The 27,001-nt window shown below is 41.4% G+C and overlaps 2 non-coding genes across 2 annotated transcripts; one reads left to right on the forward strand and one right to left on the reverse strand.

The window, feature by feature from the left end:
* Positions 1-274: 274 nt before the first annotated feature.
* Positions 275-356, reverse strand: trnas-aga (transfer RNA serine (anticodon AGA)). Its single transcript has one exon. It is a non-coding gene; the product is annotated as a tRNA-Ser (tRNA).
* A 2,149-nt stretch (positions 357-2,505) lies between these two features.
* LOC117395663 (small nucleolar RNA U3) lies at positions 2,506-2,720 on the forward strand. The gene has a single exon (XR_004543596.1). It is a non-coding gene; the product is annotated as a small nucleolar RNA U3 (small nucleolar RNA).
* Positions 2,721-27,001: the final 24,281 nt, after the last annotated feature.

The following is a 27,001-nucleotide window of genomic DNA, read 5'->3' on the forward strand; positions in this document are numbered from 1 at the left end:
GGTTAGAAGTGTCCATACAGGTTAGAAGTGTACATACAGTACACTGTTCATTTATATCAAAAGCTTCAACACAATCCATAGTTTGTCATACATGTTGATAAATGCTTTTATACAGTATAAAAAGTATAATGCATCTAGTGCTCACTATATGACTGTTCCACAATAGCTGAGTGGAATGATTTCATGCATGCAAATATCAGTCATATTTCAGACTTCCTGAGCTTTAAACATGTATTAACAATGAACACATACAATCAATTGAAAACAAAGCTTACGTAGTCGAAAGGATTCTGACCTGCGCGGGGAAACCCCAATGGATTTCTAGTCCATCGCCTTAACCACTCGGCCACGACTACATGCTCGCACGGTTAGTTGTGAAAATATCCAAAAGAAGTAAACGGCTCCCGCAGTAATGCTGTAGATGGCAGTATAGGCTAAATAATGAACCCAAGTCAAATGCCTTTGTTGAAACTCTATCAGATTTGTACAAGTCAAGCACACGTGGGAAATATTAATACAATATCCTTTATGCCAACGTTCATAATAATGAATACATTCTTATTTCAAAATACGTAGCTATTTAACTGAGCTTTTCAAAACACCCATACACAAAAACTTTCTTTCTACTGAAAAACTAACTTGCTTCATGGCTGCTGCTACAGCACTCGGGCACGTTGTGCCTAGCGTGAGCGGACTAAGCAGATAACAAGATCTACAAAATATCACATGCCAATAAAACTTACCATAATTATGTTCATTTTATTATTATTTATTTAGCAGACGCCTTTATCCGTGGAGACTTACAGAGACTAGGGTGTGTGAACATTGCATCAGCTGTAGAGTCACTTACATTTACATCTCACCCGAAAAACGGAGCACAAGGAGGTTAAGTGACTTGCTCAGGGTCACACAATGAGTCAGTGGCTGAGGTGGGATTTGTACCGGGGGACCTCCTGGTTACAAGCCCTTTATCTTTAACCGCTGGACCACACAGCCTCCTATAACAAAATCACACCCCAGATGGGACTCGAGACCACAATCCATGGCTTAGAAAGCCAGTGCCTTATCCATTAGGCCACAAGGGCTGACACGAAAAGCACATTTGGTAGTAATAAAGAAAGTGGGAACAATAGTATCGTGGTTTAATACATCATATCCAAGCCATCGTTGGTGTTCAAACACAGCAGAGTGTTACATTGGGAAAGGGCCGTACTTGTCAGTACGTATTTGACATTCATGTGGGAAGATTTAAGATTGTGAAGAAGTTTAAATATGCTGCGTATTTGCGCATTGGGAACCTTACATAATTAGGTTTTTGATTAATGCCACTTTCTTATGGACAGTAATCAAGGTGACGATACAAGACCAGAGCCAATAAAGCAGTTATTTTCCTGTGTGCTTGTTCAGAATATGCGTGAATCGTGAAAACGTCTTGCTAATATGTGAACAAAGCCAGCATTCACTTTATTGATCACCATGTGGATTAACCGCTATTGGAACACAGATTATTGTGTTAAAGATGTTAATAGACTTTTAATGTACACGTTTTAGAGCTAAACGTTTGTTGAGACAGTTCAAGCGCTGTAGCAGTGTTTAACTATTTCCTGGATGTTTGCCTTTTGGTCTTACTCTGGAAAAAGTAATAATAATAATAAAAAGTAGGCAAAACCATTTTTTGAGAAACCGCATTTGGGAGAAAAACTAACAGTTTGGAAACACATTTGCAAAGGCATTGGATTCTATTGTGGTGTTTCCGAACTGTTGAACGTTTCTCATTACATGCAGGTTTACTTGCTTGACAAAAAGACGATTAACGAAAAGAATGCTGTCTCGACAGAAAAATCGCATCAAGCTGAAATAGCTCAGTTGGGCGAGCGTTAGACTGTAACGGTCCCTGCTTCGATACCGGGTTTTTGAAAACAGCACGACTAGGGTTTTTTTTTTTTCCCCCAATTAATTTTTTGAATTAAAAAAAAACACAGCACATTTTTTCTTCAGTGTAATTGGGGGAAATAAAAACGTATTATAGTGCCATTTTCTAATGCGATTAAGAAATGCAAAAAGCATCATCCCTGCGTGGGCGTGAAACACCAACCTTTCGATAAACAGCCGAACGTGCTAACCGATTATGGTGTTTTATTGGATAACACCCTGGAGCTCGACAGAACAGTGTGTATGCATATTGCTAAAATGGAAACCAAATATACACGATTCAAATGGGAATCGTATTCAGATTTTAAGCACAAATTTGATAGACTTCACAGTGCAAAGGAGGAAGGCAGACAATGCAAATGAGGCAACTGGCTCCTACTTTTTAAATCATACGAGAAACTTGAACCCAATTAAGCTTTTAACCGCCTGCAGTTTGGAATGAGTTTGAAATGTTGTTGTAACACCTCACTGGGCAACAGCAATTGCATTATATGAAAGTTCCTATTAATTTGTCAGCGGCACAGCTACCGGTGCCACTCAGAGTTGGAGGGAGACGGTCGGCCACTTGCCCATAAAACAATACTTTCAGGGATCATTTCTATAGCGATTTGAAAGCGAATTGCGTTTTTAAAGTGTTTGGACTCGCTATCCACGAGGAAGAGTGAGAGTGTTCGCTTTTGAGCGTGAAGGAGGCAGTGAGTGTTGTTTTTGGCCAACTGCTCGCTGTTATTGATGACCCCTCCAGTGTTCCTTAGGGGGCTGGAGGAAGCGGACACGTTCTGAGTGGGTATCTTGCCTAAAGGTACGCAAGACGAACTACAGTTGCAAAGCACTGCTGCTTTTTCGACGATTGATTAAAACTATCAATCTGACTGAAAACACGGATCACATTAATTGTGATCGGTTTGATACCAATAGGCTTACATGACAGGTAATGTGTATAGACAATGTCATATACACAGAAATGAACACGGACAGTGTTTATTAAGGGCTGACTCATTGAAACGTTCGAGAGATCTCGGTGTACTGGGCAAATATACTGGATTTTTTCCATGTCGTAATTGTGCCGCCTGTGATAATGCGTTTGAAACTAGAGATAATGTGAGATAATGTCTGTTACTAGCGGATTGTTTACAAATGTACTCAATTATGTTACAACTTTTTTGTCTCCGAAACATATCTGTAACATTTATGTAATGTCTGTATGTATTTTTTCATGAAGTTAATTTGCTAACAGACTGTTCTGATTTGTTTCTAAGAGTGAAGCGATCGCTCTGTTTGCCGTATATTTTCTTTCTGTAAGAAGAGTGTCCTTGTGATCCATTTAGAATGCGACGAAACAGGTCGCCCTCCTTAATATAAACAGAAAAAGAATAAGTTCACGCACACACCAGGTGATTTATTGCAGCATCAGACTTCGGAGGATCGCAGTGTACTGTGATTAGCAAGGCGAGATGCTGCAGAACATGATCGAGGGAGCAGAACTCAGTCGAACCTGAGACCACATCTAAGAAGAAAGCAACACGGGGAAGGAACGTCTATGTAATCCATTATGGCAGCACAATTTACGTCGTTTTGTTAGATAACATTCTGGAAGCCCAACAGAGCAGTGTGTGTAAATAGCTACAATGGAAACCAAATACTTATGATTTAATTTTGATACAGAACTGTGGTCATGTGTAATCTGTTTTCATTATGATAATAAAGCTACTGTACAGTGGATTATATTTGGAATATTTTTTTCTCAAATAAGACGACAAATTAATAGCTCAGTCTGTTCCGCAAGACAGCCGCGCTAGCTCAGTCGGTAGAGAATGAGATTCTTAATCTCAGGGTCGTGGGTTCGAGCCCCACGTTGGGCATCCTTTTTAAATACAAATTGAAGATGTTTCTTTGAAGCAGTGGAGCATTGTCTGATTCTGTTCACATTGTATACAGTACTGCAACAAAATTACTTATTGGTCACTGTCATATAGCAATTGCTATTGTAAAATGCATGCATCGTTTATAGCTATAACGATATTGAAATAAATAATCTTACTTTTTTGGGTTGGCTTCAATCCGTTTCTTTTTTTACAGTTGTCATTACATCTTTCATGGAGCAACAGTTGGTATGTGCGTAATAAACCCAATCGGGCCTTGATACAAGACAACCCTAGTCTGTGCTGAAATAAATAATGCGGTTTTCTACTGTAACAGACGCAGCTTGTCAGGATTCTATTACGGTGTTTCCGAGCTGTTGAACGTTTCTTATAATGCACAGGTTTACTGGATTGACAAAAAGGCGATCGACAAAAACCACCAAACTTTCGGGTAATAGCCAAACGCGCTAACCGATTGCGCCACAGCGACCAAACTGTTAGCCCACCAAAGCATATGGGAGTGATTAGCAAGGCGAGATGCTGCAGAACGTGATCGAGGGAGCAGAACCTGAGATCACATCTAAGATGAAAGCAACACGGGGCAGTAAAGTCTATGTAAAATATTATGGCAGGACAACATACGTCGTTTTGTTAGATAACAACCTGAGAGCCCAACAGAGCAGTGTGTGTAAATAGCTACAATGGAAACCATATACTTATGCATCAGATTTTAAGAACATGTTTGATATACTTTACACTGCAAAGGAGGCAGGCAGGTGTAACACCTCCGCGGTCACGGAAGAGTAAAAACACACCACAAACCTGCCTTTAATTACAAAATATCACAAGATGCAGCAAGTGTTGAATGTAAAAGTATTAATGTAGCCTGACTACGCCAGTTCAGTGCAATAAGGCACCGAACAGATTACAGAAGATCCTTTAGGTTCTTTTTATTCAGATAACAGATCTAAGAATGTAGTAACAAGGTCACCAAGAAAATCACAGATACATTTTAACAAGCATTTGTTTATTGTAAACTTCCAATAACAACACCTAGTTTCAAATGGTACTGATTATAAAACAACAATTCCATTCACCTATTAACAGGTAGCAAGATTTCAAGCAGTTAAACAAGGTTCACATGAATGAGGTCATGGATTAAACAGCAAATACAACAACGCTGCTACCCAGCAATACAGTGAAGATACACATTCCAAAACACGGTAAAACATAATAAAAACAATACCACGGTATAAAAGTACAAATACCCACACCACACAATGTCCGTGCGGGGGAGGGAACACACACAGAGAGAGCGAGAGGGAAACCAGCATTGCAATATAACCTATTCTGTGCACTTCTTAAACTCCAATCGACTACCAAATAGGCTAAAAAACACTCGAGCCATTCGTGCTTATTATTCCACACCGGCATACCATCAGCCCAATACTTACTGCCGGGATGCTCCATTTACTGGTCCGTTTCAGTCTCTCTCACCCGTCGTCCCCCGCTCCAAACACTGCGTTCCCACTGCTGCACAGACACACCAACCCCAGGATGGCCATCCCATTTGTAAAAACATGTGCTACTTTTATTCAGGTGCGTAAATTGATCAATAATTCAATTATTATTTGCTCAACAGGGCAAACATAGGGAAGCAGGTGGAGAAGCCAATTATCAAAAAGTGTCAGACAACACAAAGCGTGCACTAATCAAATCATAAAATAATAATAAAAATAATAACATACAAGTGTGAAATCAATTTGAACAGGGCATTCTTGAACCTGTTACAGGATGAAAAGGGACGTGGAGCAGTAAATAGCTAATGCCAAGTGCTTGTGTGGTCATGCAGTCTTGAACTTAAGCTGGTCCCTTGGATTCTCTCAAACACCAACCTGGGAATAACAAGATCCAGAATAAAAATCATCATTTGACATTGACCATCACTGTATTATAGCTAGCATATGTCTTCTAATTTACTGCAGACATTGTGCTCAAGACAAATGAAAAATGGCCATATACTTTCCAGGTTTCCATGGTGTCACCCAGCGTCGTGGAAATGAAGGCAAATGGAGGAGGTTGATATGCAAATGAGCCATGCGTAGTGTCCTCTTGCTGTTTTCACAAACAGCTCAGGAAAATGTGCTTTCCATTCGCAGAGAGCATTTACACAAGATCATCTCATCTGGAAATCCATGCTTGTCAGGTGACATGTTTGAGTGGCACTATTTAAAGCACAGTGTTAAACAAACATACTACAATACAGCTGTGATTTTTAAATGCCTCCTGCTTGGTTGTTTGATCATTTATTCACCACTCTTGCCCACTTTGCAACTGCAAACTCAATTTGTGGAACATTTCTAAGTGGTTTATGCAGACCTGTAAAGCCAGGCATTGATATTTAGGTGGGCCCCAATTTATAGTGGATTGGCAATGGCAGAGGCCACGTTGTTTGTTAACTCAAGATATAGAAGGGTAAAAGGAAGCAAGTTCCTTTGGTAATTAGAGTTTGATTAAGGAAGCTTAAAATAGGTTTAAAGGGACATCACAGGGTGATTAAAAATAAAAAATGAAAAACCAGAAGCCGTAATCATGAATTGCAGACATAGAATTAAAATCCCTGAACATTACAGAAATTAGTATTCATCATGAATTCTTATATTATCATGCTGAATATTGCACTGCAGTGTACTCTAAAGGGACATCACATGCTCACAAATAAAAACTGAACACTTGAAGCCCCAGTTATGGTGTGTCGGGGAACATCTAGAAGCCACTGCTCTCATTCAGCATGTCCCTGACATAGTAACTGAACGCAATGTACAGTACTTCTAGTTCTGCAATTCTGAGTTGACATCTTTAGATTCATTACAATGACTATTTTACATTTTGATTGGTCTTTTAACCAGAAATAGCATCTTTCTCAACTACTGTATACTGGAGATTTAGGCCTATATTTACAAAGGGTTTAACACACATTCGCTTTTACCAACACTTTTTCTAAAACAGAATAAAATACAAACTAGGGCCTGGACCAAATCAAAACTTTGACCCACCCGCTAATCACAAATTACAAACCTGGTACTGATGGTGTCTTTTTTGTTTGTCAGAAAGTTATTCCTTCTACCCCAGAGGGAACCCGCCATTAATACTGGGCTTCTAATTTGTGATTAACGGGTGGGTCAAGTTCTGCAAATATGTTGGGAAGAAACTGGGGTTTCCTATGGCTCATGGTGAGTAAAACTACAAGATAAAGAATACTTCAAACTCGCCAGCACAGTTCTTTGTAATAGGGACAGCCTCATCACTGGATTCTTGAATGCATGTGGAGTAACAAACACCTGCACCCATGGCACACTATCAGTTATTTTTTGTTTCCAGGGAATCATAGCCAAGCATTGATTGGTTCTTGAACTGTCTGGTGGGTGTGCCATTATGACAAGGAGCCATGTACACACCCCCACGGTGAGAGGCAGAACCAAACAGGTCATTACTACTGTGCGGAAATGACACACTGTGAAAGATTTTGCAGTAAGCAAACCTAAAACCTTGCATACACAGTACTCCTGCTGGGATTGTTTTCAACCCGGCTCCAGTCTGGAACAGACCTGGTGTTTGAAGTCACCGCTAAATCAACCAATTGGCAGGAACAACAACCAAACGAGCCCCATATCTTTACTTAACTGCAACATCTTAAAAACTTTTTTTTTTTAATGACCTTAATGAAGTTGTCATTTTTGATGAAAACGTAGTTGATTTAGTAGAGGCTGTGTTCCTTCAGTTAGTCATATTGTTATCAAGTAACATGATGTACACAGAATGAAAGAAAAAATATTTGAGAGAATGAATTACATGTTTGCTTTAAAGGACCACTAATATGTTACTATGGAGATCAATAACAAACCTGCTAGAGCAATGTGGCTATGGAGATCAATAACAAACCCGTTAGAGCAATGTTACTATGGAGATCAATAACAAACCCGCTAGAGCAATGTTACTATGGAGATCAATAACAAACCTGCTAGAGCAATGTGGCTATGGAGATCAATAACAAACCCGTTAGAGCAATGTTACTATGGAGATCAATAACAAACCCACTAGAGCAATGTGACTATGGAGATCAATAACAAACCTGCTAGAGCAATGTTACTATGGAGATCAATAACAAACCCGCTAGAGCAATGTTACTATGGAGATCAATAACAAACCTGCTAGAGCAATGTTACTATGGAGATCAATAGCAAACCTGCTAGAGCAATGTGACTATGGAGATCAATAACAAACCCGCTAGAGCAATGTTACTATGGAGATCAATAACAAACCTGCTAGAGCAATGTGACTATGGAGATCAATAACAAACCCGCTAGAGCAATGTTACTATGGAGATCAATAACAAACCTGCTAGAGCAAGAAAGCCTCATTGCACTGAATGCTTCTGCTGCTGTTGCTTCACTTAGTATTGCTGAAACTCTGTAAAAGAAACACTGAAATGATCGCCTGAGTTTTCAGAAATCTGTCAGTAAAATGAAGCTAGCAGGAACCATGCTATCTTCCATAGAAGTCATCACTTGCAAAGTCAGTCTTTCCTGATTGGCCAAAGTAAAAACAATGTAAGCACATAAGTAATTACTCAGTACTTGTAACCCTAATTGTCCACTTCATGTAATGTACAGGGTCCTGCGTTTTACGCAACCTGTTTTTTTTTTTCAATTATAATTCAACTGCTATCCCCTAGATGTCCCTGCAGCCACTCCAGTTATAGTAATCGAATTCACAATTAAAAAATCAATACATTACACTGTGACTAATTAGAAAAAAACAGCTAATTATGATGAGTATAAATGGTAATTGAATAAATGGATGTGTTAAAAGAGAAATCGAGAGAGCTAAACATGGAGTCATTTCATTGAGCGAACGCATGCAACAATATCCACCTGGTGTTCTGTACACCGATGGGTAGAATTTATTTTGCAGAACTTTCCATTTATCTTTGGCCCACACTCGAAAGTCAAAAATAGGCTGCCATTTATCATCAGAAAAAAACCGAAAACAAAAGGGTGAGACTGACGGCCATGAGACGGCGTCTTCCAGTAAAAAACGAAAATTCTGAACGCAGAGAAATGTTATTTTCGATTTGACAGAGGGATTTGTTTGTGCTAATATTCCCCTGGAAAAAATGGATAAATGTAAAAAATGCAGGAGCAATTCCTACAGCAGGTCAACTGAGAAGGAAATATCTACCCCAAATTGCTGAGTTACACAAGATGAAAATTGTACAACTGGTAAAGATGTCTGACAGTGTATCTGTAGTTACATGACGAGAATACAAATACAAAAGAAATACAATTGCTCCAAGATGTGAAAAGTTTAAAATCTCAACTCTCCCTAATTGAGATGCATGCCAAGGGACTAGTGGATCTGATTCAGTGGTTTGAAAGCCGTGAAGTCAGAGTCCATCAAACAAATAATAAAGTTGCAGAATTAATAAATACATACTGAGCAATGGAACAAGAGGTACACAGCTCAGACGCCACAATAAACAAACTATGTGTAAAAACCTTCCATGATGTTTCTGAAAAACTGACTAATTACTACAACCTTGGTCAATGCAAAAAGAAACCACATTTTATTCAACCAGCTCATAACTTTCTGATGGCAGTAATGATATTTGACCCACAACAAGTGTGTAGTTTGGATCTGGAAGGCCTCCCACTATATTCTATTCCAGGATTTGATGCTGACTGTAAATCAGAAATGGACAAATATCTACCATATGCAAAATAAAACGACAGTAGAATGACTTTGAATGAATTTTGGATTAAAGCTGAAGAATGATTTCCCAATTTAACACGAAAGCCTAAAATATATTTGTCATTTGTTCCCAATTCTGTAGATGCTGAAAGAAGTGTTAACCAACTGACGATGCTTCAGTTTAATAGCAACACTTAATGCATGGGACATTTTCTTTCATGAAACAGTTAGAGACACTAAATGTGCTGCTTGCAAACAACCTTGCATTATTACTATTATTATTATATTATATTTGCAATATACATGCTACAGCATTGATTTTATAATTTCAGTATTTTGTATAAATTGTTCCGGGAATCAGTGCTGTTTATTTTTTAAAAATATTTTGTTGACAATAATATTTTGTTGTTCCTACTAGTAAACTGAAACATTTAAATGATTTATTTACACATTCTAAGAAATCATATTGAATAAGACATATTAGTAATAAAGGGATGCATGACTAAATAAATGTCCGTAGCTGCTGCTGCCGCCTAATCAGCGCACCAATGCACGTTAATAGAATGACTAATTGAGATGATTAAAGGAATCGGGAGATTATTAATCAATAAGTGGTTTAATTAAGCAGACTACATGACCACCTTGTGGTGGGAGGAATGAAGTGCAGCCTAAGAAAGCAGGTTGTGTAAAACACAGGACCCTAGTAATGTGAGACCAAAAATAGTTCAAGTTTCCAGTTATGGGTTAGTAGCTCTCAAGTTTTTCAAAGTCAATAACAATAAACAAATAGCCACTGAAGGCAGAAGCTAATCCTACTGCAGGGTCTAGGGTTGCCAAAAAAGTAACAATAATCATGAAATTGTGGCAACTGACCTGAGCATGCCACACAACCCACTGGTGGGTTCTTACAAAAACCAGAAAACACTGCGGCCCACATGGACTGAACCTGTTATAGACCATTCTTCCTACATTTCCAAGGTGAGGCTGCTTGACATTGTGCCTCACAGCACACAAGTAAGAGTGGTGCCACTACACACCCAGTAGTGGGTTATTGCTTTCCTCGAAAGCACAGACCAATTACAAAAAAAAAATTAACTGGGATTTCTACTGCCAGTTCCGCCATTTATACAGTTTTTCTTTTACTGGAATCAATCTAGGTAAAGTACCTTGCTCAAGGGAACAGCAGCAGTGTCCCCCACCTGGGATTGAACCAATGACCCTCTGGTCTAGAGTCCAGAGCCCCTAACCACTACTCCACACTGATGCCCTAATTTAACTGAATGCCTGCTTGTTTTCTTCCCAGTGGCAGAAGAATGTTTTGTTTCTGAGTGCGTGTAAGCAAAGAATAAAAAAGACAAATTTCCAGGCTCCCGAGTGGCGCATACGGTAAAGGCGTTCCACGTGGAGTGCAGGATATGCCCTATAGTCTGCTCGTTGAGAGCTCAAGTCCAGGCTATTCCTTTGCCAACCGAGGACGGGAGCTCCCAGGGGGCAGCGCTCAATTCGTCGAGCGTCGCCCGTGGGGAGGGAGGGTTAGGTCGGCCAGGGTGTCCTCGGCTCACCGCGCACCAGCGACCCCTGTAGTCTGGCCAGGCGTCTGTGGACTTTCCTGCAAGCTGCCCGAGAGCTGCGCTGTCCTCCGACGCTGTAGCTCTTGGGTGGCTGCATGGTGAGTCCGCAGTGTGAAAAAAAGTGGTCGGCTGACGGCACACGGTTCAGAGGACAGCGTATATTCGTCTTCACCCTCCCGAGTCAGCGCAGGGGTGGTAGCGGTGAACTGAGCATAAGCGGTGAGCTGAGCACCCAGGAAACACCTCAGTAACTCAAAGTAAATCAAATGAAAAACCTGTTTTGACTGGAGCCTTTTCAGTGATTTTCTCCGCAGTTGCAGCATTGGCTGTTGCTTCTGAGTGTCTCAATAACTAAACACACATCATGAAAGTAGTAGCATATGCCAGCAAAACAGAATGTGTATATTTAAGGCCAGTCTCCCAGCCCATATTTAGAAGGTTCTTTGGCTCAGGCAAAAAAATTACTTTACTTATCTAACAACCCTAATAAAGATTCTACACTGTCAAAGGATTTAATAAAACAAATGTAATTTGAAATTCTGTTTATTCTATTTTATGAATAATATATTTCATGGCATATTCAGCCTAAGAAAGCAGGTTGTGTAAAACACAGGACCCTAGTAATGTGAGACCAAAAATAGTTCAACCACAGCAGGTGGTTGCGTTGCTCCCTCCCCACACTTCCGCGTGGGGCAGGTCGAATCACTGGTGAGCTCCTCAGATGCGGACTGTCACCAGAACAGTTCCACCAGAACAGGCATCGCCTACAGGGCACACCAGGAGCAAACAACCGGGCCCAACCGGCAGGCAGAGGGAATGCAGGATGTGGCCAGTCCTCACACCAGCGTAACAGGAGGGGTTTTCAGGGCCAGCGCCCTAAATAGCAGCAGTGTGGAGTAGTGGTGAGGGCAAATGCAAATTCTTATATTTCAGAATATACAAATACCAAGTCAAATGCAAATAGTTCAGTAGATTGCATTTCAATTATTATTTAAATGCAATCTAGGGCAGCAGTGTGGAGTAGCGGTCAGGGCTCTGGACTCTTGACCGGAGGGTCGTGGGTTCAATCCCAGGTGGGGGGACACTGCTGCTGTACCCTTGAGCAAGGTACTTTACCTAGATTGCTCCAGTAAAAACCCAACTATATAAATGGGTAATTGTATGTAAAAAATAATGTCATTGTATGTAAAGATAATGTGATATCTTGTAACGACTGTAAGTCGCCCTGGATAAGGGCGTCTGCTAAGAAATAAATAATAATAATAATAATAGGCACCCCAAACTGACCCATCTCAGGCTGGCGGCCTCAGGCCCCCTTTTTGGCACAACAGCTACAGTACTGGCGTGCTTGCACCTCAGACTCCTGGGTGCTCGCCACCGTGGAAAACGGTTACGTGCTTCAGTTTCGTTTGGGACTTCCTCCCTTTCGAGGCATCACAAATACTTTCATAACAGACCCTTTCTAGGCCTTGGTTCTTCAGAACGAAGTAGCCGCCTTGATCGGCAAGCGAACCATTCTTCTCGAAGACCCCACCTCCCACGGAGAGGGATACTTCTCTAGGTATTTTCTAGTACCCAAAAAGTACGGCGGCTTTCACCCCATCTTAGACCTGAGGCTCCTCAACGGGTTCTTAAAAGAAAGGAGGTTCCAAATGCTGACGCACCATCACGTTCTCCAGTCCCTCCGGCCGGGCAACTGGTTCACCACCGTGGACTTAAGCGACGCGTACTTTCACAATCCCATTCGTCCAGAGCACAGGAATTATCTCTGCTTTTCTTTTCAAGGAAGCGTTTATGAGTTTGCTGTGCTGGCACACGGCCTCTCCCTAGCTCCTCGTTTGTTTTCAAAGTGTGTGGACGTCATCTTGGCTCCCCTGCAGCTGCAGGGGTTCAGAGTAATAAACTATCTCGACAACTGGTTGATCTGTTCCAGTCGCGAGAGGGAGCAGTGGCCCACACGGCGATCTTGACAGATCATCTGGCGAGGCTGGGCCTCACCATCAATGATGCAAAGAGTCGGCTTACACCGGTGCAGTGCACGACGTACTTGGGGCTCCAGCTGGACTCTAGTATGATGCGTGCATACCTGTCAGACGACAGAGTTGCAGCTATCCAGGGTTGCTTCTCCCTGTTTCAGCAGGGATCGCAGGTAACCCTCCTTTTGGGGCAGAAACTATTGGGTCTGATGGTCGCAGCCATATCGGCCATTCAGCTGGGTGTGCTTTGCATGCGCCCGCTACAAGCGTGGCTCAATGCGTTCCACCTCAATGCCAAACGTGACAGACACCGTTGGCTGACTGTGTCTCATGGATGACAGTTTTATCCCCTCGGTGGGCAGACTGAGTGCATCATCCCAGAAAGGAGCCTATCAGCAGCTCTGGTATAGAGAGCTCAGCAATACCTACCCAATGGGCATCATCTTCTCTTTCAGAGAACCAGGGTTACGGTAAGTAACCTAATATTTTTGGTTCTGTACAGTTTTAGAAGAGTTTTTTTTTTTTTTTTATCCAAAAATATATCTTTTATTTTTATTTTTGCAAAGAGGCCTTTTCTTTTACAACTCTACCTCTAAAATGGCCCGAGCACTAAATACACTGAGGAAAACACAGTGGATTAGACTGTATTTAGTGGCAGGGGCGGATCTAGCCTTGTATCTACACCACACAAATTATTTTTAGGTAAATTTAAGTAACATTTTGTTCTAGTGTCAGCTACGGTAGACTGATTTTTTGTTTTTACTTTTTATGGTTTCATTTGAGGTTCATAAGACTTATTAGCTAGATTACCTGAAAGACGTAAAAAAGTTTAATATTTCTCGGTGTCTTGTCTGGTGTTTTTGCAGCCATTTCTGGGTTGTGTTCATGTGCTAATGCTACAATTTAAAAAGTAAATAAATACACGTTCTCATTGCTTGAACTTATTGGTTGTATCAAGCTCAAGTCCAGCTACTTGTAACCAATAAAGATCGATCTTTTCTACAGCTGCCTAATGAGGTCTAAATCCGCCCCTGAGTGGAGCGTGTAGAATAGAGGTCAGCAGAACGCAGTAAAAGAGCAGAATAGAGTAATACAATGGAAGAAAAATACATCTGAAAAGAATTGCCAGTTGAGACTACACCCTGAAGAAGGCTAGTTTTGCTGCTACACTGTTCTAATTTTTTCTTGTTCTTTTTGTGTATGCCATCTATAATAAAAACATAGTCAATGTAAAAAAACAAGTTAGAAAAACGCAACAGCCGTTTAAAGGGGTGATATCAAACACAAAAGTCCAAGTTAGGAGAAGCAATTAGGCCAATCTTGTCAAGCATCAAGCAAATAGACACAATTGGAAAGGTGCTGGGGCCCAAGATTCACACAATTCTTGCTTCTAACTTGGCGCCTTTTTTTGATCGCTTCACTCCACTTTATCGCTCCACTTGAAATGCGCAGTGGCGCAGCGGAATAAGGTCATGTGCTCTTCAAGAACGTCATGTTGCAAGTTCAAACCACTCGAAATGCTCTTTGTATGACTTGAAGTGACAGACACACACTCACACACACTGAGACTGTGTGTGTTGTAGTGTGTGTGTGTTTCTCAGTGTATGTGTCTCATTGTGTGTATGTCTCAATGTGTGTGTGTTCGTGTCAGTATGTGTGTGTCAGTGTGTGTATCTCAGTGTGTGTGTGTGTCTCAGTGTGTGAGTGTGTGTCTCAGTCACTTCAAGTCATTCAAAGAGTGGTGCGAAGCGATCAAAAAAAGGCGCCAAGTTAGAAGCAAGAATTGTGTGAATCTTGGGCCCCAGTACCTTTCCAATTGTGCCTATTTGCTTGATGTTTGACAAGATTGGCCTAATTGCTTCTCCTAACTTAGACTTTTTCTAACTTGTTTTTTTTTACATTGACAATGATTTTGTTATAGATATCACTTCTTTTTTACTTCCTCAAATAATGAATAAAGCGAGGGAAAGATATTCGAGAATGTGTATGGTAAAAAGACAGATAGACAAGAGAAGAGAGTAATAAGTAGAGTAATATAAGAGAAATGAGAAAAGATTTGAAAGTAAAATAATGGTAGAAGGGACTTTTGGACAGTATTGAAAGTGTAAACATTGTATTCTTATAGTTGCATGAGTGATGAAAACAATATGTCTATTTTGGTAGGTATTGATATATTGATATTTACGTAGGTACAAAACTACAATGTTATAAATGGTTCAAAAGGTACATATGCATGTCCGTGCTAAAGGGTGGTATACTAACACATTTTAATGCTGGGAAAAAAAAAAAAACATTATTCTCCTTGATATAGTGGTGTTATGAACTTAAGCTAAGGCATTTGTAAAGCGTTAGATCCCTTCATAAAAGGCCATATACATGTCCTTTACATTTCTTGGCCATGGTTTGACTTCAATAAGTGCATCATTTGCATGCACCCATTTTCCAGTAGCACCCACAGCAAGAACAGACACAGAGTGTCCTGAAGTAACATCCTGTCCTTGGTGTATGATAATGGAATCTAATTGGTAATTCCTGTTGTCCACAGTAATTGTGCTCTTCTGCACAGCAGTAAACTTAGCATTGTGTCACTTTGTAATGGTCCCGTCTGGTTTGGTTTCCCAAAGCATAAGCTGGACTGCAATCAGTCTCCCTGCTCATTGAATAAGTCCACGTTTCATGATTGGAGTAGTTTTGCATTGCCTACATTTGCTACCAGGAATCATTGCCCATTTGTCATTTCTATAAATGAGTTCTTCCAAACACATGGAATCTGTACCAGCAGGTACATGTAGAGGATAAATATAAAACACTTCTCGGTTTGATGAGCAGTAGTTACATGTAGTACATAGAATGTCATTAATTATTGTGACTGAAACCATGCAAGTTACTTCAGGGAAAATTTCAGACAATTTGGGGAGAAACTCTGCAACATGTTGCTGCTCACCTCTATTGAAAGGTTCTCCTAAGATGTGACAAATATCTACAGTAGTTAGAGACGCAGTGGATGGCAAGTGATCCTATTTATGAACAAAGCTCCTGATAGCCTCTTGTTGACTGTGTTTTAATGAATCCTTCAGAGGTTGCAAGTGAAGAAGGTACTGCAATGTTGCATTTGCATAGCATGTAGTGAAATTGGGGTTGCTCAAGCCTCTGAATGGATGTGTAAGTGCAATGTTCTCTTAGAAGACTGAGGCTTTTGCTGTTCCTGAACATTAATGATTGCTCGGTGAATGAAATGCGCATGATCTTTTACCTTGTGTCCCTTGTGCGTGTTAGTCTTCTTCAAGCTTTTCAACTTCGGACAATAAATTCCTCTGAGCCGATGGTAGTCTTCAACTGCAGATTGACATGCGTAGATGCAGGTGGAGTCAAAGTTGATAAGATGGATACCGCTTAAGGAAGTAACTGTGGAAAGTGCAACAAAACTTTGTCCATAGGAGATCCATCATAACTGTAGAGTCATCCCCTGACATTTGTGAATGGTGATTGCATGAGCACCAATGACTGGGAACTGCTGTCGAACAATGTAGACTCTATCCATGATTTCAAACTTTGAACATAAATGTTGAAAGGTATGGGTGACTCCATTGTTAAATGTGATGGTTATGGTTTTGAGCATACTTGTGTTTTCCAGATAGTAGGACACTGATGAGTCCAGTGGCAATGTCAATGTTCTTGTAAATTTGCTTAATACAAATGCAAATGTGATACATTTACTACCAAACTAAATACAAATGCAAATATGTGACAAATGCTAAATGGACTTCAAATACTTTCCCATACAACAAATGTTAATTTATTAACATGAATTAGGCCTTTATCCAAGGTGACATACAAGGAAAGCAGTTTATACAGTGCCTTGCGAAAGTATTCGGCCCCCTTGAACTTTGCGACCTTTTGCCACATTTCAGGCTTCAAACATAAAGATATGAAACTGTAATTTTTTGTGAAGAATCAACAACAAGTGGGACACAATCCTGAAGTGGAACGAAATTTATTGGATATTTCAAACTTTTTTAACAAATAAAAAACTGAAAAATTGGGCGTGCAAAATTATTCAGCCCCCTTAAGTTAATACTTTGTAGCGCCACCTTTTGCTGCGATTACAGCTGTAAGTCGCTTGGGGTATGTCTCTATCAGTTTTACACATCGAGAGACTGAAATTTTTGCCCATTCCTCCTTGCAAAACAGCTCGAGCTCAGTGAGGTTTGATGGAGAGCATTTGTGAACAGCAGTTTTCAGTTCTTTCCACAGATTCTCGATTGGATTCAGGTCTGGACTTTGACTTGGCCATTCTAACACCTGGATATGGTTATTTGTGAATCATTCCATTGTAGATTTTGCTTTATATTTTGGATCATTGTCTTGTTGGAAGACAAATCTCCGTCCCAGTCTCAGGTCTTTTGCAGACTCCATCAGGTTTTCTTCCAGAATGGTCCTGTATTTGGCTCCATCCATCTTCCCATCAATTTTAACCATCTTCCCTGTCCCTGCTGAAGAAAAGCAGGCCCAAACCATGATTCTGCCACCACCATGTTTGACAGTGGGGATGGTGTGTTCAGGGTGATGAGCTGTGTTGCTTTTACGCCAAACATAACGTTTTGCATTGTTGCCAAAAAGTTCGATTTTGGTTTCATCTGACCAGAGCACCTTCTTCCACATGTTTGGTGTGTCTCCCAGGTGGCTTGTGGCAAACTGTAAACGACACTTTTTATGGATATCTTTAAGAAATGGCTTTCTTCTTGCCACTCTTCCATAAAGGCCAGATTTGTGCAGTATACGACTGATTGTTGTCCTATGGACAGAGTCTCCCACCTCAGCTGTAGATCTCTGCAGTTCATCCAGAGTGATCATGGGCCTCTTGGCTGCATCTCTGATCAGTCTTCTCCTTGTATGAGCTGAAAGTTTAGAGGGACGGCCAGGTCTTGGTAGATTTGCAGTGGTCTGATACTCCTTCCATTTCAATAATATCGCTTGCACAGTGCTCCTTGGGATGTTTAAAGCTTGGGAAATCTTTTTGTATCCAAATCCGGCTTTAAACTTCTCCACAACAGTATCTCGGACCTGCCTGGTGTGTTCCTTGTTCTTCTCTCTGTGCTTTAAACGGACCTCTGAGACTATCACAGTGCAGGTGCATTTATACGGAGACTTGATTACACACAGGTGGATTCTATTTATCATCATTAGTCATTTAGGTCAACATTGGATCATTCAGAGATCCTCACTGAACTTCTGGAGAGAGTTTGCTGCACTGAAAGTAAAGGGGCTGAATAATTTTGCACGCCCAATTTTTCAGTTTTTTATTTGTTAAAAAAGTTTGAAATATCCAATAAATTTCGTTCCACTTCATGATTGTGTCCCACTTGTTGTTGATTCTTCACAAAAAATTACAGTTTCATATCTTTATGTTTGAAGCCTGAAATGTGGCAAAAGGTCGCAAAGTTCAAGGGGGCTGAATACTATCGCAAGGCACTGTATAATAACAACATAAACACAGTAATCATGTACATCATAATAATTAACAGGTATGTACCAATATAGGAAGCAAGGCTGCGTTCACGATACGCAGACTTTGCTAAGTCTGCGGAAAACCTGTCCAAATTCATCGTCTTCATGAACTCAGACAGAAAAGACGTCACCAGGTCACATATCCACAGGCTTAAAAGTCTGCACAGACACACAGCTTCTCAAGAGGTACTGCGCTGGAGCAGCCGCAGCTCAAAACAATAGACGAGCGTTGACTGACAAAGAAGTGTGTAGGCAAGCAGATACAATCCTCACTCCATGTGTTACTGCCACCTAGTCGGGGTGTGAATCGCCTTCGAGTCATGTCATTAATTATCTTACGAATGATTTGTAATACAAATTAAAATGATTTGACTCTTTTTCCACACAGTTATTATACTTTTCAAATATTCAGATATTTATTCTAAAGGTTTAAAATAATGCTAAACGGTTGAAATGAACCTAAAACCGCTCTGTTATTTTCAGCATGTGTAATTGGTTATTGATAAAGTGCTATCGGACAGGGAAAAACCTTCCTTGAATTAAGGAGAATAAATCAGCTTTAATAACAGTTAGTTGAAGTGAGATATGTGACCATATGTGCAAGTATTTGAACTATTTTTGTCCCAGATCAAAATACAGTACTGTCTAACAACCTCTTTGTGAGAGGGCGGGGGGGATCCTGCCCATTATAATACTCATTAATTTGTCTCACATCACAAAACATATGTTTATATTATCTCTTTATAGCAGGGACTGTTTCTACTATGCATTTTCTGATCATGCTGCAAATTATGAAGCTGGTGGAGCACAAAGGGAACTTCGGTTGCATCCACTTCTGCGATTAGAATTTCTCTCAACATCACCTCCATTTTGATTCTGCTCAGAACTGTTATTCATCTACCAGATCTGTCCACGCTCCGTCTGCAAAGACCGTGACGTTACGTGCAGACTCCCGTCTGCAATCTAGCCGACAAAAAAGTGTTGTGAATGCACCCCAAGTTACATAAAACAGTGTTTCCCAATCTTGGTCCTGAGGACCCAGTGTTTGCTGATTTGTGTTCCAACTGAGCTTTAAATTATGAATTGAACCCTCAATTGAATGAATAAAATGTCTAATCAGAGCATTTGAATTATTTGTAGAAATGGCTGCCTGCTCAAGCCTCAATTGGCACTAATCTAGGCCTACCTAATGTTAACTCAGGTAAGGTAGTCCAAGGTTAGTGCTGATCAGGGTTTGTGAAAGCAGCCAAAAGAGTTGGATATTTCAAGTTATTTCTAACACTGCATTAAGTCACTAATTGTTAGTTCAATTGGGGGATCAATTTAATAATTGATAACTTAGTTGGAACAGAAACAGCAGACATAGTGGGCCCGCAGAACCAGGTTTGTGAAAAACTGACATAAATGATGAGATACAGACATGCTCAAATTTGTTGGTACACCTCCACAAAAAAACGAAGAATGCACAATTTTCTCAGAAATAACTTGAAACTGACAAAAGTAATTGGCATCCACCATTGTTTATTCCATATTTAATAGAAATCAGACTTTGCTTTTGATTTTTTATTCAACATAATATTGTAAATAATAAAACAAATGAAAATGGCATGGACAAAAATGATGGGACCGCTACCCTAATATTTTGTTGCACAACCTTTAGAGGCAATCACTGAAATCAAACGTTTTCTGTAGCTCTCAATGAGACTTCTGCACCTGTTAACAGGTAGTTTGGCCCACTCTTCCTGAGCAAACTGCTCCAGCTGTCTCAGGTTTGATGGGTGCCTTCTCCAGACTGCAAGTTTCAGCTCTTTCCATAGATGTTCGATAGGATTCAGATCAGGACTCATAGAAGGGCAATTCAGACTAGTCCAATGTTTTGTTCTTATCCATTCTTGGGTGCTTTTAGCTGTGTGTTTTGGGTCATTATCCTGTTGGAGGACCCATGACCTGCGACTGAGACAGAGCTTTCTGACACTGGGCAGTACGTTTCGCTCCAGAATGCCTTGATAGTCTTGAGATTTCATTGTGCCCTGAACAGATTCAAGGCACCCTGTGCCAGGCGCAGCAAAGCAGCCCCAAAACATAACCGAGCCTCCTCCATGTTTCACTGTAGGTATGGTGTTCTTTTCTTTGAAAGCTTCATTCTTTCGTCTGTGAACATAGAGCTGATGTGACTTGCCAAAAAGCTCCAGTTTTGACTCATCTGTCCAAAGGACATTCTCCCAGAAGGATTGTGGCTTGTCAATATGCATTTTAGCAAATTCCAGTCTGGCTTTTTTATGTTTTTCTTTCAAAAGTGGAGTCCTCCTGGGTCTTCTTCCATGGAGCCCACTTTTGCTCAAAAAGCGACGGATGGTGTGATCAGAAACTGACGTACCTTCACCTTGGAGTTCAGCTTGTATCTCTTTGGCAGTTATCCTTAGTTCTTTTTCTACCATTCACACTATCCTTCTGTTCAATCTGGGGTCGATTTTCCTCTTGCAGCCGCACCCAGGGAGGTTGGCTACAGTTCCATGGACCTTAAACTTCTTAATAATATTTGCAACTGTTGTCACAGGAACATCAAGCAGCTTGGAGATGGTCTTGTAGCCTTTACCTTTACCATGCTTGTCTATTATTTTCTTTCTGATCTCCTCAGACAACTCTCTCATTTGCTTTCTCTGTCCATGTTCAGTGTGGTGCACACAATGATACCAAACAGCACAGTGACTACTTTTCTCCATTTAAATAGGCTGAATGACTGATTACAAGATTGGAGACATGTGTGATACTAATTAAAGAAACTAATTAGTTTGAAATATCACTATAATCCAATTATTTATTATCTTTTCTAAGGGGTACCAACAAATGTGTCCAGGCCATTTTAGAATATCTTTGTAGAATAAGCAATAATTCATCTCTTTTCACAGCTTCTTTGCTTTATTCTATGACATACCAAAGGCATGCAAGTATACATGATAAAATAGCTTTTAATTTCATCACTTTTCAGGAGGAATGAAGCATTATTTCAATGAGCTGTAAGGGTACCAACAAATTTGAGCATGTCTATATGTATATATTTATATATGTGTGCATTGCACAATTATTATTTTTACTTGTTTTGTTTGTTATGTTTAATAAACATGAAGTTCTCAAAAGTGTCCTTTAGTTTGCATCTTTTAGGTTAATCAACTTTACCAGCAATACTGAAAAGTGTTTAAAATTGAAATATTTTTTAAGCTTTCCCATGATTTGAAATTCAAATGCAAATTCTTATATTTCAGAATATACAAATACCAAGTCAAATACAAATAGTTCAGTAGATTGCATTTAAATTATTATTACTTATTTTTAGCAGACATCCTTATGCGGGGCTACTTACAATTGTCACAATTATATCACATTATGTTTACATACAATTACCAATTTATCCAGTTTTTAATTCTGAATCTAGGTAAAATACCTTGCTCAAGGGTAGAACAGCAGTGTACCTCACCCGGGATTGAACCCACAACCCTCCGGTCAAGAGTCCAGGTATAATGAGGTATAAACATTGCTGTTTTGGAATAGAGCACTTTTTTACTATACACACATTCCATTTACATACAAACGTTTCACACGTCTGTGGTTTTACAGACGAGGCTGAAGTTGGCTTCTTATTCGCCAGCTTCACATTCGCTCAGCTTCTTATTCGCTGGCTTTTAGTGCATAAATGTATTCATCTACGTTGAAGAAGTAGCCTTGAATTTAACGGGTTAAATCACTTTGGGACACTGATTTCTCTGCAGTTACCTGACAAGGGGCAACCCCTCTGCAAGCCCCACTTGTGTTTAGCCCGGCCCAACGAGGTTTACTGGGGCAGAACAGAAGGCAAACATGCCACATATGCCAATAGCACAGCTTCTTCGCTGGAAAAAGCCTTGCATTTAAAGGGTTAAATCACTTTGTGCCACCGATTCCTCTACTTTTTCAACGTAGATACATAAAGAGCGAATATTTACCCACTGTTCTTCCCCAGTAAACCACGTTGGGCCGGCTAAAATACAAGTGGGGCCTGCAGAGGGGTTGCCCCTTGTCAGGTACCAGCAGAGAAATCGGTGGCCCAAAGTGATTTAACCCTTTAAATGCAAGGCTTTTTCCAGCGAAGAACCTGTGCAATTCGCATATGCGGCATGTTTGCCTGCTGTTCTGTCCCAGTAAACCACATTGGGCCGAGCATAGGTCGGTTATGGTTAGGTTAGGTGTGGCAATGTGCCCCACCCCTGTGTGTAGTTTTGTGTTTTATGTTGTATGTAGTGTGTAAATGTTGGTGTATTGTAGTTGCTGCACGGGATATAAATGGGTGTGTGTAGCACAAATCATTTAAAATGTATAATTCTATTTAGGCACAGGGATTCACTTGACTTCACGTGCATTTAAAGTGCCTAATATGTGAGCATGGGGTTGCACAGATTAGTTCACATGCTGGGATTCAAGTGAATAATTAATTGCTAATTGAATCCCAGCATAATTTTATATATAGATGCACATCTCATTTATTAGGGGTTGTGTGTTCGTGAGTGGAAAACGGGTGTGGAGAGGAGAATAAAAAAGTAAGAAAATAAATAATTTCTTTGAGTGCTGGAAGCACCAGCACTGTACTTGTTTGTGTTCATCCACTGTCTGTTTTGTTTGTCTATTTATTTTGGCCTCAAGTGCCGTATGGTTTTTGTTTAAATCTTTGATTTGTTTCATTAAACGCACTGAATGCCACAGTGTCTCAGTTTCAACCACAGTAATTCCTGTCTGCATCTTGATTCTTTCTTTTGGTTCATTTTGTATTTCACAGCTGCAGTTGTTTAGCAATTTCTCACCTCCTCAGTGCATTATTTATTTTTGGTTCATAGAGGTTGAAGAGAAAAAGGGGAAGCAAAAAATTTAACTTGGTGTTTGACCCTAATCACACTTTATCTTAAGTCTCATTTTAGCTGTGCTTATTTTAGCGACATCAGAAATAGCAACTGCTCATTTCTGCAAAGTTGCATGCCAACCGCGTGAAGAAAGTTTTCTTGCTTTTCTGCAATGGTGCTACGATGGGCAAGGATTGGAAGTTAGAGGTCTTACAAAAGGACACTGATTAAATGTGTCTCTCCCCCTCTGTCCTTGCCTCCACTGCTCTCTCTCTCACCTCCCTCCTATCGACTCCTTTTCACAACTCTCCATAGACTCTGCTACCTCCACCCTCTTCTCCTCACTCACCTCCTCCCTCGACTCCCTCTGTCCCCTCACCTCCCGTCCTGCTCGCCCCTCCCCTCCCCATCCCTGGCTCTCCTCTGCGCTCCGCTCAGCAAGAATCACACTGCGATCTGCTGAAAAGAAATGGAAGAGAACCAAACTCCCTGCTGCCCTAGACCTTTACCGCACTCTCCTCTCCTCCTTCTCCTCTACTCTCTCCTCTGCTAAATGTGCTTATTTCTGTAATCCAAGCCTCCACTAACAACCCACGTAAACTATTCCCTACCTTCTCCTCCCTCCTTAACCCTCCCCCCCTCCTCCTCCCTCCTCTATCTCCCCTGATGACTTTGCCTCCTTCTTCTCTTCTAAAATTTCAGATATCCGCAAAACTCTTTAACACCTCTCCCTCCCCCGCACCCCCTCCCGCTCCAACTCCTACACCCACTGCAACCCCTACTAACTCACCCTCCTTCTCCACCTTCTTGCCCCTCTCAGACTCTGACCTCTCCTCCCTGCTCCAGGGTCACAAACCCACCACTTGTGCCTTGGACCCCCTCCCCACTCACCTCTTTCAAGCTGCTGCTCCTGCTCTACTCCCCTTCATCTCCTCCCTCCTCAACACCTCTACTTTCTGGTATCTTCCCCTCTGCCTTCAAAAAAGCCTCTATCACTCCCCTCCTCAAAAAACCTACCCTCGACCCCACCTCCCTCCAGAGCTACCGTCCTGTCTCCCTCCTACCCTTCCTCTCCAAAACCCTCGAGCGGACTGTACACCGCCAGCTCTCTGCTTTCCTGTCCAACCACTCTCTGCTTGACCCTCTCCAATCTGGCTTCCGCTCTGCTCACTCTACTGAAACCGTCCTCCTGTCTGTCACCAACTCACTTAAATGTGCCCGAGCTGCCTCTCTCTCCTCTGTCCTAATTCTCCTCGACCTCTCTGCTGCCTTTGACACTGTTGATCACTCTATTCTACTATCATCTCTTGCTGACCTGGGGATCTCTGGCACTGCTCTGGCCTGGTTCTCCTCCTACCTCTCCAACCGCACTTACCAGGTAACCTGGCGTGGAGCAACCTCCACACCTCACCCTCTCTTAACTGGAGTCCCCCAAGGGTCAGTCTTGGGTCCTCTCCTGTTCTCTCTCTACACCCGCTCCCTGGGCCCCCTCATCGCATCCTATGGTTTCTCATACCATTTCTATGCTGATGATGCTCAGATTTTCCTCTCCTTCCCCACCTCTGACTCCACCATCTCCTCCTGTATCTCTACCTGTCTGTCTGCTATTTCCTCCTGGATGCACTCGCATCACCTCAAACTCAACCTCTCTAAATCTGACCTCCTTTTCTTTCCCTCCTCCTCCCCCTCCTCTGATCTCTCCATCTCTGTTCCTCTGGAATCTACCACACTCTCTCCCTCTTCCTCAGCTAAGAACCTTGGAGTCACCCTGGACCTCTCTCTTATTCCCAGCACATCTCCACTCTGGCACGCACTTGCCGATTCTTCCTGAGCAACATCCGAAGAATCCGACCCTTCCTCACCAACTATGCTACCCAGCTCCTGGTCCAGGCCCTGGTACTCTCCCGCCTAGACTACTGCAACTCCCTCCTGGCTGGCCTCCCTGCGTCCGCCACCCGTCCGCTCCAGCTCATCCAGAACTCTGCTGCCCGCCTAGTGTTCTCTCTGCCTCGCTTCGCCCACGCTACTCCAGTACTCCGCTCGCTCCACTGGCTCCCGATCACCGCTCGCATCCAGTTCAAGACTCTTGTACTAGCCTACAGATGCCTTGACCAGTCTGCACCCAGCTACCTCCAGACCCTCATCTCTCCCTACACCCCCACTCGACCTCTCCGCTCCGCCTGCACTAGAAGACTAGCTCTACCACCGCTACACTCCCCTGCCTCCAAAGCCCGCTCCTTCTCCACCCTTGCTCCGCAGTGGTGGAATGACCTTCCTACAGATGTCAGGACTGCCCAGTCCCTGACCACATTCCGGCGCCTCCTTAAGACTCACCTCTTCAAAGAGCACCTGTAGAACTCCTCTGTTTGTATCCTGGGACACTATCACCCTTCATGTAAATGTGCTTTATTTTGCTCTCATCAGCACCTATTTTACTGCATTTAATCATGTACTTCAGAATACTGTAATCTGCCAAGTTTTTAACCTGTAGTACTTTGTATTTAATCACATCCTGATGTAACTATCACTATTTAATCATATCCTGATGTAACTATCACTATTACCTGCTGTATTATTGAATTGTGGTTTGTCAAACTTGTACTTTACTTGAACAAAAGTTATTGTATTTCTTGCTCTTATTGTATTACTTGTATTGTAACGCTTGAAATGTTTTTGCCTACGATTGTAAGTCACCCTGGATAAGGGCGTCTGCTAAGAAATAAATAATAATAATAATAATAATAAATGAATTACCTGTAGGGCTGCTGGATGTATAATCCCTTGTTTGTCCATTGTCTGTGTTCCCCTTCACAGTAGTGGTGGAAGGGGTGGTACTTGAGCGTGTGGCACGAGTTGTGGTTGGGGGGGTTTTCGGAGCTGAGAAAAGGAAAATAAGTGAAAATTATTACACTGTTTCTACTGCTTAACATTCCTCTAATTCAAAATAAATTAAACATATTATACCATTAGTGCAGAACTATGTAAAGTAGTCTGTGGGTTTCAGTAGCGGCTTGTGACAAGTGGGGAGGCTAAACAACCAAACCAAACCCTGAGCAGCCTCTTGCCTTTACTTCATTTGAGGTCTGATTACACTGGGTGCGGTAGCGGAAAGCGGAAAAAATGGAATGTATTGTTTTGAATGGGTGCAATTACACTGAGTGCGGAACGGAAAAGCAGCACAGCGGAAAACCGCACGGGATAGAAACCAGAGCGATCTTTTAATAATACCGAGAGGCAAATTTCCATCTAGACCAATCCACTGAAGTGTTGTTGTGTGACGTTATCTGCACTATATACAGTGAGAGATGGTGAACGAAAGACTGGTTTTCAGGGTGCAAAAATGCCCTCAACTGTCCCATCCAGATTATAAGGATACGCTAAAGAAGCAAGACACCTGGGACACCATAGCGGCCAAACTAGACATGTCAAGTAAAAATATTTGCATTTGAAGAGCAACAGAAAACATACACTATATAACGTACTGTATGCCATAGACCTCCAAGCAAAACACTTAAAAGCTGAAAAAAAGAGGT

Source organism: Acipenser ruthenus, chromosome 32 (genome assembly GCF_902713425.1).
Source record: "Acipenser ruthenus chromosome 32, fAciRut3.2 maternal haplotype, whole genome shotgun sequence".
Taxonomy (NCBI): domain Eukaryota; kingdom Metazoa; phylum Chordata; class Actinopteri; order Acipenseriformes; family Acipenseridae; genus Acipenser; species Acipenser ruthenus.